The sequence below is a fragment of the Sus scrofa genome, chromosome 4, assembly GCF_054392235.1.
Source record: "Sus scrofa isolate SSC_HxYL_T2T_F1_AM1 chromosome 4, Sscrofa_HxYL_maternal_Yorkshire_Landrace_v2.0, whole genome shotgun sequence".
Taxonomy (NCBI): domain Eukaryota; kingdom Metazoa; phylum Chordata; class Mammalia; order Artiodactyla; family Suidae; genus Sus; species Sus scrofa.
In genome coordinates, this window is record NC_139386.1 from 105,127,113 (window position 1) to 105,144,837 (window position 17,725).

Below are 17,725 nucleotides of genomic sequence, written 5' to 3' on the forward strand. Positions count from 1 at the left end.
ACCCTTGGTTCTTAGGGACCAGATACAACTTACCCTAGGACCTCATCACTCTAGTCCTTATTTAATCAACAAATCTCTTAAAGGAAAAATGTAAGTAAATTTTGCCAGAAACTCCCTCATATTAAACACTATATAAATGGCTTTTGGAAAGCCTGCAGGAGATATGACCCACGGTTTAATACTGTTAACAAAACACCCAATTAATAAGGCTATCAATGAGAGCACTCTGGGGGGGATCACTTGTGTCCCCTCAGGTTCTGTCTTCACATGTGGTATTGGATGGGCACACAAATGTCTTAACGGTTGGCAAACAGAAGGTTTATGCTTATTGGGGCCTTATATTACCTCGGTATCTATATACAAGAAAACAGATGAATTTCCTTTCTCTTCCCATCACAGAATTGAAACCTCTGTGTTAGCAAGATACCAAGATACCCAGTGGCAAAGTCTTTTGGGAATCTTAATTCCTAGTGCAGGAGTAGATGTAAACAGGAATAGGCTCAGAAGTCTATCAGCTGCCCTCAGTCAACCAGCCAAAAAGATTGCAAAAAGCACTGCAGCACAACAGACATCCCTAAATTCCTTAGCCCAAGTAGTATTCCATAACAGAAGTGCCTAAGATTTCCACTGGCTAAACAAGTTGTTTGTGCTATTGCTCATACTACTAACTGCACTTATATCAAAATCTCTGAAGAAGTTGAGACGCACCTAGAAAGAATTTCTCAAAAAGCAAAATGGTTACAAGGTGTAAGAAAAACCGACTCTTTAAATGACCTGTTTAGTTGGCTCCCATCAGGAATAGGCAATTTTTTCTGCTCCATTTTACAAATAATTATCATTTTCATAATATGGATTATTATTCTTTTCCTAGCTATTAAGCTATTCATGACCTGTATCATTGCTTTCTTCAAGTACACCGCTAATAAAAGCCCATGTACAATGTTTTAATAAAATGTATAGCCTATGAAAATATATCTCTGTGCTTATCCACTACACTCGATTAATTCCCCCTCCCACAAGACTAACTAGGTAACTCTAGTCCTAAAAAAAAAAAAAAAAAAAAAAAAAGAGGTAGACCTAGCACCATGCAACAGGATGGAACTGGAGCAGGAAAATTCCACCCCAGCCTTGAGGGACAAATTTTTTTTTCCGCCTTTTTAGGTTCACACACGAAGCATATGGAGGTTCCCAGGGCAGAGGTCAAATCGGAGCTGTAGCCGCTGGCCTACACCACAGCCACAGCAATGCCAGAACCAAGCTGTGTCTGTGACCTAATCACAGCTCATGGCAACGCCCTTTCCTTAACCCAGTGAGACAGGCCAGGGATTGAACCTGCGTCCACATGGACGCTAGTCAGATTTGTTTCCGCTAAGCCACAACTGGAACTCCTGAGGGGCAAATTTTGATCATCAGTGCTTTCCACCGAAAGATTTACAGTCAAAAGAGGGAAAGTGATACACAGAAATTGAGATATAGGGAAGTCGTTCTGCCTTGAACGTGCGTTAACTTGAATTTTATGCTAATTAAAATAGCCTGTTTGTGGCCTATCAAACATACATTGTACCTTTGCTTAAATTATTGAAGAAAAGGGCATGTTGATCAGAAGTGAAGAATGTCCATGTTAAAAATATGGAGTTCCCCTTGTGGCTCAGCAGTAACGAACCCAACTAGTATCCATGAGTTCGATCCCTGGCCCTCCTTGGTGGGTTAGGGATCTGGCACTGCTATGAGCTGTGGTGTAGGCTGCAGACTCGGCTTGGATCTGGCATTGCTGTGGCTGTGGTGTAGGCTGGCAGGTGCAGCTCCAATGCAACCCTTAGCCTGGAAATTTCCATATGCAACAGGTGCAGCCTTTCTAAATAAATAAATAAAGACTAAATGTTTATCAGTACACCAATGCTGGTACTCCTCTGATGATAAAGACCCCCTTCCCAGGTGCAAAGCCATGCTGACTTGCTGTGTACATGCTGACTTGCTGTGTACAGGCTGATCTGTATGGGTTGTTTTTTCCCTTGAAATGTACCTCGGACTTCTTTAAGGTCCTTTGTTCTGATAAGATATAAAACTGCTGGAAACCATGCTTCTCGGGAGCAGTTTCTCAGAGTAATCTGGATGCAGGTTTCTAGGCTACCCCTCAATTTGGCTCAAATAAAACTCTTTTCTTACTATAGATCGGTTACTCATTATTTTCATTGGCAAGACGCAATAGCAGACAAGTTATTTAATCTCTTTGAGTCTAATTATCCTATTTTACAAAATAGAGACTATAACATTACATATAGAGCTTTTGGATGATTTCAAATGTGTATGTGCTTGTGTGTGTGGGTGTGGGGCGGGGGAGAGAGAAAGAGAAAGTGAGACAGATACACTACTAAGTTCAGGGTCTGAGAAGTCACTCAGGGAATGTGAATACCCTATTCTCCAATCTTTGCAGATCTTGGGATCATTTACAACAAAATCACATGAGGAACTTGTTAAGACTCTCTGGACATAGGCAAAGGGCACAGGACTCTTTTCTGCACATTTTCTAGATAATTCTTATACAACCACTGAAGAAGCAAAGTTAATAGGTAATTCAAAAATCTGAAGAGTTATCTCCTTGATAATCAATGATTAGCTCAGCCCCTAAATTAGATCTCTCAGGATCCTACAGTCTCAAACAGGGAGCACAGTGATTGGTGTGACAGTAAGGAAGAATGCTTTGAAACATGGGAATGGAGAACAGAATAACTAGGACAGGGTATCTTATTAAGAAGGAAGAAATGACAAGTGTTGAAATCATACTGGGGTGAAGACGGGATAGAAAGATGCATATACATTGTTTAAGATAGTCAATACTACAGTTTATGTTTGGGGTAAAAACCCCACAATTTTCACGATATAGACTATAAAAAGCAAAACTCAATGTTAACTCCTTGATAGGTAAGGCTGTGCATTAGAGGATTCTATATTTTGTATTATCAGAGACCCTCAAGGCTGTGGGAAAAATTAAACAAACTGGTGTTTCAGGTCAGTAATTCTGGGAAATAAAGAAAATAATCCATCATAATGTCTTGATACGGTTCAATTGGTTCAATTGCAGGTTTGAATGCAGGAACAAACATGCATTTCACTTGTCCAAAATATCACACGCCTAAGTTTGTTTAGCACTTAATCCAGGCAAACCATTTAATGACGATTTAAGGATAAAAAGGACTGGCATTAAGAATGATGACATACCATAAACCACCCCAACAAAAAAATGGGCAGACGATCTACACAGACAATTCTCCAGAAAACACACGAAAAGATGTTCAACGTCACTCATCATCAGAGAGATGCAAATCAAAACCACTCTGAGGTACCACCTTACACCACCCAGAAGGGCCATCATCCAAAAGTCTACAAACAATAAGTGCTGGAGAGGGTCTGGAGAAAAAAGAACCCTGTCACACTGTTGGTGGGAATGTAAACTGGTGCAACCACTGTGGAAAATGCTATGGAGATTCCTCAGAAAACTAAACATAGAACTACCATTTGATCCAGCAATCCCACTCCTGGGCATCTATCCAGAGAAAACCATGACTTGAAAAGACACATGTACTCCAATGTTCAAGGCAGCATTATTTGCTACAGCCGAGACATGGAAGCAACCTAAATGTCCATCGACAGAGGAGTGGATCCAGAAGACGTGGTACACATACACAATGGAATATTACTCAGCCATGAAAAGGAAAGAAATGATGGCATTTGCAGCAACATGGATGGACCTAGAAATTACCATGCTAAGTGAAATCAGTCAGACAATGAGACACCAACATCAAATGCTATCACTGACACTGGAATCTAAAAAAAAAAATGACTCAATAAACTTCTTTGCAGAACAAATACTGACTCACAGACTTTGAAAAACTTATGGTTTCCAAATGAGACAGGTTGGGGGGCGGGGGGATGCACTGAGGGTTTGGGATGGAAATGCTATGAAATTTGGTTGTGATGATTGTTGTACACCTATAAATGTAATAATTTATTAAGAAGAAAAGAATGATGACATAAAAAATGACCATAAGATTATACTTTAAAAAATTCTCCAGAGAAAGTAGTGCACAGATGCCTCTAGATTCTGGAAAGATGACAAAGGTCCAAGAGCTTTGAGAAGAAGATGTGAGATAAAATCAGAAACATTAAAAAAGAAAATTCCTGAAACAGTGGGCAAATGGTAGAAGTCTGAGTTCATTAATTTCCTATGGTTGGTGATGATATTTAGATAACAGGTGAAGAGTTGATGAGTGCAGCCCCAGGCTGTGGTCAGTATGCCTTGGCATTATTTTCCCTTCAGGAGTTGAATTCTTCTGGCAGTCACAGAATCAAAATCTGAAGCCAGGGAAAGATATAATGATGCAATACAGCTATGTGACCTAATTTTACAAGAAGATCCAGCTGATGCTGCCGTAAAATTGAAATTCAAAAAGCCCCAGGGGAAGTGTGGGAAGCTGTTCAGGATTAACATGAAGAAGAACTTGTTGGGGACCAAGAAGTACAGCATGAACTTGTAGAACTATACACATGCAAAGAAGCCGTTACTTTAGAGGAACTTGTGGTGACAAATCCACACAATACACTCTGTCAGATCTAGGAATGCTGTCAGTAGGATGCCAAAGTTAAATATACCCAAGGTAGACTTGAAAATCTTGACTTTTCAGGAAAGTATGTTGATAGACACTGAAACCATTCAACAGAAATATAAGAGTTTTGTTTAGGCTTAAGTGTATGCAAGTTATATTGCTTCTGATCCAAAAGCAAACACAAACAATGGAAAAGAACAACAAGAAATACATTCACTGGGCAGCTCAGTCAACAAAGTTGATCAGTTTACAGGATGAAATAAGGACACCAAATATCCCTTTAATCAGTTGAAGACATGTTAGGAACATTGTGAATCACTCAGTCATATGATTTTCGTAAGCACTTCCATGTTAGATTTCACAAATGCTCAGTTGAATTTATTGGCCTGTAATTTACTAAATACCTAAAGCTATTTATACTAAATCTGTGCTAATGAGCGGCTGTATGTGAGCGGAGAAAAGGGGATGGGGGAGGGAGAGAAAACACCATTTTATCTGGATGCCCCCAAGAATGAATGCTCTCAACTCCCTATGTCAGCAAAGATGACTCATAACTTAATGGCTTAAGTGGTACAAGTCTCAGGATGATCACTGATCAAATTCTCATTATTTTGTGTATATTTCTATAGACCAGAGCACTCCTGGCCTTACTGAGATTGTTGGTTATGATAAAGAATTATCCAGAGCCACTCAGTCTTTTCATACACAGTGATTTTTGCTTTTCCCATCCACGATGTCCCTTTTAGAAACTAGAGATTAGAAATTGAGGCTTCTGAAAGAAATATCAAAAGGGCCTCTGTAAAAGACTGTACTGGGTCTCTCTGTACAAATTGTAATGAAATATTATTTAAATGGCATTTGATGATACCTGAGTCTTTGGATTAGTGAAAAGACATCCTATGGAAGTCTTACTATACACTATAAGCTAATTAAGCACTAAGAAATTCTCAGAATACTGATTCCATAGAAGAGAATGTATACTGATTGGCCTACAAAACTATTTAGCATAATGTAACAATGGTTAAACATAATGGAAAGTGCTTTTATTAAATTCCTTTACTTTTCATGATCTGGTAGTTACTTACAAATATTCAATAAGAGGAAACAGAAGATGGCGGAATAGAAGGACTGGAGCTCAACTTCTCTCCTAAAAACAACAACCTTCACAACTAAAGACTGAGCACTCTTCACCCAAATGGACCGGAAACCTCAAAAAAGACACCCTACTCCAGAAGAAAAAGAGGAGGACACATCAAGAGATAGGAGGGGCGATTTCACGATATAAACAACCCCATACCTCCCTGGGGGGAAGCTCCACAGACTGGAATCTAATTGCTTCACAGAGACTCACCTACAGGAGTGAGAGTTCTGAGCCACACATCAAACTCTCATGGGTGGGGATCTGGCACGGGGAGAAAGAGCCCTGGAGCATCTGGCATTGAAGGCCAGTGGGGCTTGTGCGCAAGAGCTCCACCGGACTGGGGGAAACGGAGACCCCATTCTTAAAAGGCGCACACAGACTTTCATGTGCACTGAGTCCCAGGGCAAAGCAAAGACTCCAAGGGAATCTGGGTCAAACCTGACTGCAGTTCTTGGAGGACATCCTGGGAAAACAGGGGTGAACGTGGCTTGTTCTGAGGGAAGGACATTGAAAGCAAAGCTCTCGGGCATATTCAGCAGCAGTGCCTTTCTCTGGAGGTGGCCATTTTGGGAAAATCTGGCCCCACCCATCAGTCAGCTACTGAGAAGCCCCAGGGCAAACAACAACCCAGGTGGGATCACAGCCCCACCCCTCAGTAAACAGGTTACCTAAAGACCCCTCAGGCACACAGCTGCCTCTAATCCCATCCAGAGACTAAGCCCCACCCACCAGAGGGATTAGAATAAGCTCCTCCTACCAGGGGGCAGGCATCAGCCCCTCCCATCAGGAAGCCTACACCAAACCCCCCATACCAACTTCAGCCACAGGGGGGCAGACATCAGAAGTACTAGAGGCTACAACTCTATTATCTGTAAGAAGGTCACCACACCCAAAACCTATAAAAATGAAAAGACAGAGGACTATAACTCAGATCAGGGAGAAAGGAAAAACCCCAGAAAATCAGCTAAGCGAGGAGGAGATTCTCAGCCTCCAGGAAAAAGACTTTAGACTGTTGATGCTGAAGAAGATGCAACACATTGGAAATAAACTGGAGGCAAGGATGGATAACTTCCAGGAAACACTGACCAAAGAGATACAAGATATAAAACTTCAACAAGAAGAGATGCAAAATACAATAACTGAAATTAAAACTTCACTAGAAGCAGCTAACAGCAGAACACACGAGGCAGAAGAACGAATAAGCGAGGTGGAGAACAGATTAGTGGAAATTACGGATGCAGAACAGAAAAGAGAAAAAAGACTGAAAACAAATGAAGAGAGTCTCAGAGAACTCTGGGACAACGTGAAATGCACCAACATCCGTATTATAGGGGTGCCAGAAGGAGAAGAGAGAGAGAAGGGGACAGAAAAAATATTCCAAGAGATACTAGCCGAAAACTTCCCTAACATGGGGAAGGAATCACTCACTCAAATCCAGGAAGCACAACGAGTACCATACAAAATAAACCCAAGCGGGAACACCCCAACACACATACTAATCAAACGGACCAAAATTAAAGACAAAGAGAAAATCTTGAAAGCAGCCAGGGAAAAGAAACAAATAACATACAAGGGAACCCCGATAAGGCTACTGGCACATTTCTCAGCAGAAACTCTGAAGGCCAGAAGGGAGTGGCATGATATACTCAACGTGATGAAAGGAAAACACCTCCAACCAAGATGACTCTACCCAGCAAGGCTCTCATTCAGATGTGAAGGAGAAATCAAAACCTTCACAGATAAGCAAAAGCTGAGAGAATTCAGCAACACGAAACCAGCCTTACAACAAATACGAAAGGAACTTCTCTAGGCAGAAAAGAACAAGAGAAGAAGGAAAGGAAAAAGAGCAGCAAAAACAAATCCAAAGCAATTAATAAAATGGCACTAAGAACATACATATCAATGATTACCTTAAATGTTAATGGACTAAACACCCCAACCAAAAGACACAGACTGGCTGAATGGATACAAAAACAAGGCCCATATATCTGCTGTCTTCAAGAGACCCACTTCACTTCTAGGGACACATACAAATTGAAAGGGAGAGGACGGAAGAAAATATTTCACCCAAACAGGGATCAAAAGAAAGCTGGAGTAGCAATACTCATATCAGACAAAATCGACTTTAAGATGAAGAATATTTTCAGGGACAAAGAAGGACATTATATAATCATCAAAGGATCAATCCAAGAAGATGATATAACCATTTTAAATATCTACACACCCAACACAGGTTCACCACCATATATAAGGCAACTGCTAGCAACCTTAAAAGGACAAATCTACAATAACACAATCATAGTGGGGGACTTTAACACCCCCACTTACAGCAATGGACAGATCAACCAGACAGAAAATCAATAAGGAAACACAGGCCCTGAATGAAGCATTAAACCAGATGGACTTAATAGATATTTATAGGACATTCCATCCAAAAGCAACAGAATACGCATTCTTCTCAAGTGCACATGGAACATTCTCTAAGATTGAGCATATCCTGGGCTACAGATCCAACCTCAGTAACTTTAAGAAAATTGAAATCATATCAAGCATCTTTTGCGACCACAACGCTATACGACTGGAAATCAACAGCAAGAAAAAAACGGCAAAAAACACAAACACGTGGAGACTCAACAACATGCTACTAAACAACCAATGGATCACTGAAGAAATCAAAGAGGAAATTAAAAAATACCTGGCAGCAAATGACAGCAAAGATACGACACTCCAAAACCTATGGGATGCAGCAAAGGCCGTTCCAAGAGGAAAGTTTATAGCAATACAAGCCCACCTCAGGAAACAAGAACAAGCCCAAATAAACAAGCTAACCTTACATCTAAAGCAGCTCGAGAGAGAAGAACAGACAAGACCTAAAGTTCGTAGAAGGAAAGAAATCATAAAGATCAGAGCAGAAATCAATGAAATAGAAACAAAGAAAGCCATAGAAAAGATCAATGACACGAAAAGCTGGTGCTTTGAAAAGATCAACAAAATTGATAAACCCCTAGCCAGACTTAGCAAGCAAAAAAGAGAGAGGACTCAAATCAATAAAATTAGAAATGAAAAAGGAGAAATAACAATGGACATCACAGAAATACAAAGGATCATAAGAGACTACGATATGCAACTATACGCCAATAAAATGGAAAACCTAGAAGAAATAGACAAATTCTTAGAAAAGTACCATCTTCCAAGACTAAACCAAGATGAAATAGAAAAGATGAATGGACCCATCACAAGAACTGAAACTGAAACTGTGATGAAAAAACTTCCAACAAACAAAAGTCCAGGACCAGATGGCTTCACAGGCGAATTCTATCAAACATTTAGAGAAGAGCTAACACCTCTCCTTCTGAAACTATTGCAAAAAATCCCAGAGGAAGGGATACTCCCAACCTCATTCTATGAGGCCACCATCACCCTGGTACCAAAACCAGACAAAGACTCCACAACAAAAGAAAACTATAGGCCAATTTCACGGATAAACAGCGATGCAAAAATCCTCAACAAAATACTAGCAAACCGCATCCAACAATACATTAGAAGGATTGTACATCATGATCAAGTGGGATTTCTCCCAGGGATGCAAGGGTTCTTCAATATCCGCAAATCCATCAGTGTGATACACCACATTAACAAACTGAAGAATCAAAGTCCAATCTAACACCATAAAGTTCTTCCTCAGTTTTTCCCATTTCCTATTTTTGTCCTTCTCCTCCCAAGCTGCTAACCTTGACTCCTGACAATATTAATGTTTTCACTGATTTGCTCTAGCTTACAATACACACAAAACATAATTATTATACCAATTCTACGACCAATGGTTAAACCCACTAGATAAAGTTCAAGATGTCGTTAGGATGTACTCCACCGTGAGTAATTCAAAATGCACTTGACTTAATCATATTCTATGTGGTTCTCTTACCTTTCTTTTGGTTTGTCTTTGTAGGACTGCACCGGCGGCACATGGAGGTTCCAGACTAGGGAATCCCAGCGGTAGCTACTGGCCTACGCCATAGGCACACCACATATGCCAGATTCCAGCTGCATCTGCAACCTATACCACAACTCAAGGCAACACGGGATCCTTACCCCACTGAGCAAGGCCAGGGATAGGACCTGCGTCCTCATGGTTCGGCAGAGCTACCATGGGAATCCCAGTTATAGTATCATTTGATATGTACTTATATTCATTTGTTCTACTTTTATTTTTCAGGTTTTTTTGTTTGGTTTGTCTTTTTTAAGGCTGCACCCGGGGCATATGGAAGTTCCCAGGCTTGGGATCCAATCAGAGCTGCAGCTGCCGACCTACACCACAGCTCACAGCAACGCTGGATCCTTAGCCCACTGAGAAGGGCCTGGGATCCAACCCGTGCCCTCATGGATACTAGTCAGGTTGGTTACTGCTGAGCCACCATGGGGAACTTCTTATTTTTCAGTTTTCAGTTTAGCTTTTTCATCCTCTTTTGGAATATGTACAATAGTGACATGACTTTAAAAATGAAAATTGTATTACGATACACTTAGAAAAAAGCCCCTTCTGGAGTTCCCGTGGTGGCACAGTGGTTAACGAATCCGACTAGGAACCATGAGGTTGCGGGTTCGATCCCTGCCCTTGCTCAGTGGGTTAAAGATCCGGCGTTGCCGTGAGCTGTGGTGTAGGTCGCAGACGCGGCTCGGATCCCGCGTTGCTGTGGCTCTGGCGTAGGCCAGTGGCTACAGCTCCGATTCGACCCCTAGCCTGGGAACCTCCATATGCCGCGAGAGCGGCCCAAGAAATGGCAAAAAGACAAAAAAAAAAAAAAGAAAAGAAAAAAGAAAAAAAAAGAAAAAAGCCTCTTCTATCTCTTCATCTTAGACTGAGTATGGCCCAGGGTTGTCTGACTATTCTGGCAACTACTGCACCCCACTACTGTGCGCGGTACCCCACTATCCATCCACAAGGGGCCCATAAGGGGAACTTTTTCCCAATTGAAGCCCTAAAAGAGAATAATGCTGGCGGTTCAATGACGTCGGATTTGACCAACCAGCCAGGAGCTGCGCGGAACCCAAGTTTCCTAACTTCGGAGTCACCCCAGCCCCAGGACGGTATGGGGCGGGCAGAAGTCTCGCGCTGTCGGGGCCTCAAGCTCTGGCTGTGGACGCTGGGCTACTGTCTCCATCAAAGAACCCCCAGATGGTCCTGACCTGAGAGGCACTCGGGCTTCTCTCGTTGATGGAAAATGTTCCTCACCTTCCGGTCAGACTGTGGCCGCTCTTCCCCACGGTCTGATAGCCTGTGCTGTGTACCGGGGCGGGAGAAGGGAAAGTGAAGAGGAGTGGTAGTGAAGGGGATGAAGGAAGCGGGAAGGAGGAGGAGGAGGACAGCATGGAACCCGGGGAGGAGAGAGGGGGATCGAGAACCGAGTGGGGGGACGAGAGAGGGGTCACCAGAAAGTCCCAGGGGCTGTTCTGAGGAAGTTCAGAGTTCTCAGGGCAGTGGGAAGAGGACAGTTACAAAGGAGAAAGGAATTTTTCTTCCGGCGGAAATCCTACCTCAGGGCAGAACATTCTAGAAATGCCGCAGAGCAGACAGACCTGGGGGAGGCCCGAAAGCCCTGCCCTGTCGCCGACCCCAATGGATTTCTTCTCATCCTCGAGGTTCAACTCTGAAGGGCGGCCGAGGGCGGGCGATGCCGGCCCCTCCCGGCGTGGTCGCGGAGGAAGCGGGCTGGGGGCGGCCGAGGAGCGCGCCGGGCGGGAGGCGGGGCCTGGGCCCGGCCCGGGCCCGCGGGGCTGCGTGGGGCCTGGCTCAGCAGCGGGACCCAGTGAACTATGGGCGGTTCCATGGTGTAATGGTGAGCACTCTGGACTCTGAATCCAGTGATCCGAGTGCGAGTCTCGGTGGGACCTTGTCCTTGAGATGAGGTCCAGCTGTCTTTTTCTGCGCAGCCGGAATTCAGTCTCCTCCCCAGAAGAACTCGCGCTTCAAAGGTGCGCTGAGTGGACATGCTTTCCCTTCCTAGAGGGCCCCTCTGCCCGGCTTTCAGACTGCACGGTCTGGGTCCTGGGAAGGGGGCTCCGCGACACCCCCAACCCCACCTCCGGCTGGGGCCCTCCAGCTCCTGCCGCCGTAGGCCCATCGCAGCCGCGTTCCCAGGGTTTGGCCGCCTCCTGCTCAGGGGTCAGAGTCCCAGAAACTGGCAGACCACACGGACGTGGAGGGCAGGGGAAGTGGGACGAGCCCGGGGTGTTCTCGCTGGACCCGGCAGGCTCTGCCGGTCGCTGGCATCCAAGGCGCAGCTGTCAAGGGGCACGGCGACGGAGCCAGTGCCACCTGCTGGTCGGGTCACCCTGGGTCTCCCGGGTAAAACGTAGAGGCTGCGCCCACTGAATCCCGCACCGAGAGGGCGCTTCACACCGCGCGCCTTGTAACTGTACGGATGTCTTGTTTCTACACTGGTAGAAAATAGTGCAATGATGAAATAGCGTTTCTGAGCTCATTCTTGGGGTGCTGAGACTAAGTTTCTGACTCATGGGTTCAAGCGGAAGGTTGGATGTATTTCATTTTATTTTCCTTTGTCCTTTCCTACGGTTACCAATAGAATCTCAAGCTTCTGAGTTCTGTTGAGACCACTAGGAGCCACAGTTGTCCTAAACTTTGTACTTGGGTCTGGGGTTGAAGAGTTTTAACTAGGGACCCCACCCCCACCCCCACCCCCACCCCCGCCGCCGCCGCCCCGGGCGCGCCAGCTGGAAAGGCAGCTACTGTGCCTGTCAGCTGCTTTGCTTGCTGCACACCACCCTTCTTGTAATCTTGTAGCAACTTCGTGCCTTGGGGTCCTTGTTTCAGTTTCGTAGGCAGGAACACTGCTGCCTAAAGGGAGAGGTCCGGGGCTACATGCATAGGAAAACCTCGAGGTCTGTATTGTGTAAAAGTTACCCAAAACAAGACTCGGTGCTCAGACTCTGGAGGTGACTCCTCTGAGCCTGCAAGGGTGCTGTTCTGTATCTTCTGGTGCCATTTGTATCTTTCGGCTGCCACAATTTCTTCAACAGAGTAATCTCCTTAAACCCTAAACCCTGCTCCCCAGAAAGCGATCCCTGCTTAGAGAGTCCTTGTCCTTAACCCACGGCAGCAAGGTCTGGGCTCCTAAGGAGGGGAAAGTGAGATGAGCCAGAGAAGCTTTGAGGGTCAAGTCCTGAACTCGCAAGGCTCCCCCTGCAACCTTCTGGATTCTGCTCCAAGAAGACACCACTGAAAAAGGTCATGACTTTTTCCTTCTATTCATAGAAAATTTTACTGGAAAGGTCTGAAGGCCCTTCTTACCTAAAGTGTCTTCTGCCACCAAAGAGCATCGATTCACCCAAGAATATTTTCTACCTAGAAAGCCTGAAGCTGCTCCACATTGATTTTCACTGCATTTCCTTTTGCTTTTTGTGGGGATACTGTAGGTTAGGTAAATCCTTTGTAATGTGTGGTGGCTAAATTAGGCACACTGTTGGTTTCCTTAAAGTTAACTGGCAGGTACCCCCTCCTCCCCACTCCCCCTTCTCTTCCCTTGCAGACTGTTTGCCTGCAGGGCCTGAGGAAGTTCAGAACACACAAGTCAAGTTCTGCTGCTGGAGGTTCCATCATCAGTGATGTGCACATCCAGGAATTCGAGGTTTGTCCAGCAGACCGTGTAAAGGAAGACTTCATGGAGGTGATCAACATGCTTCTCCACAGCAAGCCAGACAATTCTTCCCCTAATCCTTCATTCAGGTCCTCTACCTCCTCTCCTTAAGGAACATTTAGTCCTTATTTAATTTTTAGTTTTTAAATGAAATTTCAAGTTTGTAAGTAGGCCTTATCCCCTCTGTATCTGCCAATATCTCCAGCTGCCAATGCATTAGGCATCCTGGATCTCCATCATATTCCTACGTCGTGCCTGGAGTTTTTTCTCTGCCTCAGAGAGAAGACATCCCTTCCTTTCTCTAGCCCATCAAAACTGCCCTAGCTCAGACCAGTACAGGCCCCTCACTAGTCTTACCACCCGCCTCCTCCTCATATCTCTTTGGGAGAGGCAGAGTCCACTTTGCCTACAGACCCTCCTCTGTCTCCAAAGTTGCGGCTCTAGCACTTTGTTATATTCCATTATTAATTCTGGCAGGTTTTTGGGGGGTAGATTCCTTAGGATTTTCTACACACACAATTATGTCAAAGATAGGTTTTACTTTTCCTTATCTTTAAGGCTTTTACTTAATTTTCTTGCCTTAAGGCTTTGGCCAGACTTCTGATGCAATGTCAGAAAGAAGTGATGAGAACTACTATCTTTTCCTTTTCTCCAGTGTTCGGAAGATGGTGTTCAGGCTTTCACCATTAGATATAAAGTTAGCTGTAGGCTGTTCATAGATGCCCTTCATCAGATTAAGGTATTTTCCTTCTATTTCTAATTTACGTAGAACTTTGAACATGAGTGGGTGTTGAATTTTGTGAAATATTATTTTTTCCATTTATTAGAATGATCAAGAATTTTTAACCTTAATTTTCTTTCTTTTTTCTTTTTTTTTTTTTTTTTTTTTTGTCTTTGCTATTTCTTGGGCCACTCCCGCAGCATATGAAGGTTCCCAGGCTAGGGGTCGAATCGGAGCTGGAGCCACTAGCCTACGCCAGAGCCACAGCAACTCGGGATCCGAGCCGCGTCTGCAACCTACGCCACAGCTCACGGCAACACCGGATCCTTAACCCACTGAGCAAGGGCAGGGACCGAACCCGCAACCTCATGGTTCCTAGTCGGATTCGTTAACCACTGCGCCACGACGGGAACTCCTTAATTTTCTTAATGTTATTAACTACATGTTACTATTCTATTGTTAAAAGTAATGTTACATTCCTAAGATACACCCGACTTGGTCTCGATGTATTATCCTTTCTATACATTATTAGTTTTAGCTTGCTAATAACTTGTGGTGGTTTTTGTATCTGTGTTCATAATATTAATTTGTAATTTTCTTACCTTGAAATGTCCTTTTGCAGCTGTTTTGGAACGAGATCCTACTGGTCTCACAAATGAGTTTGGTAGTGTAATCTTCTCTTCCATATTATCTGACAGGCTTTGTGTTAAGATTGTTATTTTTTCTTCCTTAAATGTTTGATAGAATTCACCAGTGAAGGCATATGGGCCTAGAGTCTACTTTGTAAGAAGACAAAACTATGTATTCGATTACTTTCCCACATATAGACCTCTCCAGATTTTCCATTTCTTTGTGATTAACTTTGTAATTTCTTTTTCCAGACATTTGTACATCTAAGTTGCAAGGTTTATTCTCCTAAATGGTTTTCATAATATATCCTTACAATAGGATACAATAAGCAATATCTTATTGTAGTAGCTTAGGACCTGTGGTGATATCCTCCTTTATTTCCTGATACTGCCTATTTCTCTCTCTCTCTCCCTCCCTCCCCCTCTTTCTTAGTTTGTCTTGCTAAATTTATTAATTTTTTCAAAAACTTCTCTTCTGCTTCCGTTGTTTTCCTTTATTGTTTCAGCATTTTGTGTTTTATTTATTTCAGTTTCTACCTGTATTATTTCCTTCCTTCTACTTACTTTGGTTTATTTCCCTCTTCTTTTCCCAACTTCTCATGGTAGAAACAGAACATTGACTTTATTTTTCTAGTCTTTTCTTTTTCTTCTTCTTCTTCTTTTTTTTTTTTTTTTTTGGTGGAAGTTCCCTGGCTAGGAATCAGACCCACACCAGAGCAGTGACCCAAGCCATAGCAATGGCAATGCCAGATCCTTAACTGCTAGGCTACCAGGGAACTCCCTAGTCCTCTGTTCTCTTCTAATGTAAATTTGCAGAGATAGAAACACTCCAAGGACTTCATATCAATTTTGATATGTTGCTTTTCATTTATCCCCCAGTTCCAAATAGTTTCTGATTGCCTTTGTAACTTTTTTAACCCCACAGATTTTTAAGAAATATATTACCTTATTTCAAAATATTTTGATATTTTAAGGATTTTTAAAAATTGTTAATTTATAGTATAAATCTGTTGTGGTCAAAGTATATACTCTGAATAAAATCTTTAAGAGGTTTTGAGATTCATCTCATGGTCTAGATGTAGTTTATTTTAGTGAATCTTCCATGTAAACCTGAAAATAATATATACTCAGTAGCTGTTAGGTATAATGTTCTATAGATCTCAGTATTTCAAACTTGCATAGCTTTTCAGGTTTTGTTCTCTTGGTCTTCTTGTTTCATCAGTTACATCAGGATGCACATTTAAAACTCTTAACTATGATTACAGATTTCCTTTAATTCTGTCCATTTGTCTTCATATAATTTGAAACTTTTGTACTAGATGCATGTACATTTAGGAATTTTTGAAGCACCGACCACTTTATAATATGAAATGTCCTTCTTTATCTCTATTAATGCTCCTTGTCTTTAAATCTATTTTGCCAGTATGGTATTTGGTACTGTATTTGGTTAAGTTGGAACTGTGTTCCCTAGAATCTCTTTGCCTATGCAGTTCTGAGTTCAGGTTGGCTCAAAAAGAAACGAGACAAAAGAAGAACTTGTGTGAGCTTTAGAAACAGTTACTCCCTGAGGACTGTCACTGTTAGATATGGTGATAGATGAAGACATGCTGGTGAATTCCAGCTTTCCCTTGCTGTCCTCCATTCTGTATCTAGATATTCCTGGTTGCTGGCCTACTGACCAATAGTAGCCCTGGGCCCATCACCAGACTTTTGGCTTCAGACTAAAAAAAGCAACAGCTTTCCGTATATTTCTATATCAGCTCTCTCCTTGCTGTCCCACTTTGGCAACTAGACAGACTTTCTTTCCAAGATTAACTCATTGGAGACTCTTCAGATCCTAAAACTCCACCTTTGGAGTTCCCTTGTGCCATAGCAGGTTAAGGATCCATTGTTGTCCCTGCAAGGGGTTTGACTTGCTGCTGTGGCACAGGTTCTATCCCTGGCCCAGAAACATCCACATGCCATGGGTGCAGTCAAAAACAAAAACAACAATAGCAACAACAACAACAACAACAAAAACCCTCTCCCTTTAAGATCTTCCCTTTCCCAACTCTTATTTTAATTCCTATAGTAAATAAAAACGGAGTTCCTGTCATAGCTCAGCGGAAATGAATCTGACTAGTATCCATGAGGATGCAGGTTCCATCTCTGGCCTCGCTCAGTGGGTTAAGGATCCGGCGTTGCCCTGAGCTGTGGTACAGGTCGAAGACATGGCTCAGATCCCGTGTTGCTGTGTCTGTGGTGTAGGCCAGCAGCTACAGCTCTGATTTGACCCCTAGCCTGAGAACCGTGAGTATGGCCCCAAAAAGACAAAAAAAAAAAAAAAAAAAGATTATCTGAGAAGTTTAATAAAATACATAAACTCATGTTGACTAGGAAAAGAAAAAGAAAGCACACAAATTACCAACATAAGAAATGACATGGGATATCCCTGCCGACATCTAAATTATAAGGACATTTTACAAACTACCCTACACATATAAATTCAACAACCTTAATGAAGTAGATTGATTTCTTGAAAACCCAAGATAACCTGGGTAGTGAAATAATTATTACTGAAACTGCATTCATAATAAAACAGAAATCTCCAGGCCCAGATGGAGTCACCACCAGATTATTCTACCAAACGTTTAAGGACAGAGAATCACCAATTCTCCACAATCTGTTGCAGAAATTGAACAAGAAGCAACACTTCCTGACTGGTTTTGTGAAGCCAGAATTACCCTGATACCAAAATCAGACAGACATCCTCTAAAAACTATAGATCAATATCTACCATGAACATAGATGTAAAATTTGTAACAAAACATCAGCGAATCCAACCCGGCAATATATACAATGAATACATTACAGCTCAGTAAGGTTTATCTCAGGAATGCCAGGCTGGTTCAATATTAGGAAGTTAATTATTGTAATTCACCTTGCCAGTAGTCTGAAGACATAAAACCACACAATCGTATCAACTGATGTAGAAA

The 17,725-nt window shown here is 42.7% G+C and overlaps 1 protein-coding gene, 1 long non-coding RNA gene and 1 other non-coding gene across 42 annotated transcripts in view; 2 read left to right on the forward strand and 1 right to left on the reverse strand.

Annotated features, from left to right (window-relative positions):
* The window catches only part of CHD1L (chromodomain helicase DNA binding protein 1 like), a 177,338-nt gene that overhangs the window by 148,980 nt on the left and 10,633 nt on the right, over positions 1-17,725 (reverse strand). For 23 of the 40 annotated variants that reach the window (XR_014844279.1, XR_014844275.1, XR_014844283.1 and 20 more), the window contains exon 1: positions 11,281-11,419. The exons of 7 other annotated variants lie outside the window; for them this stretch is intronic. The gene's annotated coding sequence lies outside the window, so the exon portion shown is untranslated. Of the gene's footprint in view, positions 1-10,978; positions 11,243-11,280; positions 11,420-17,725 lie in introns of those variants that run through there. 10 more of the 40 variants (XR_014844278.1, XM_085023183.1, XM_021089965.2 and 7 more) reach the window with 2 other exon arrangements.
* Positions 11,491-14,230, forward strand: LOC146404129 (uncharacterized). Its single transcript, XR_014844309.1, has 2 exons — positions 11,491-11,718; positions 13,293-14,230. It is a non-coding gene; the product is annotated as an uncharacterized LOC146404129 (long non-coding RNA).
* On the forward strand, positions 11,566-11,637 carry TRNAQ-CUG (transfer RNA glutamine (anticodon CUG)). Its single transcript has one exon. It is a non-coding gene; the product is annotated as a tRNA-Gln (tRNA).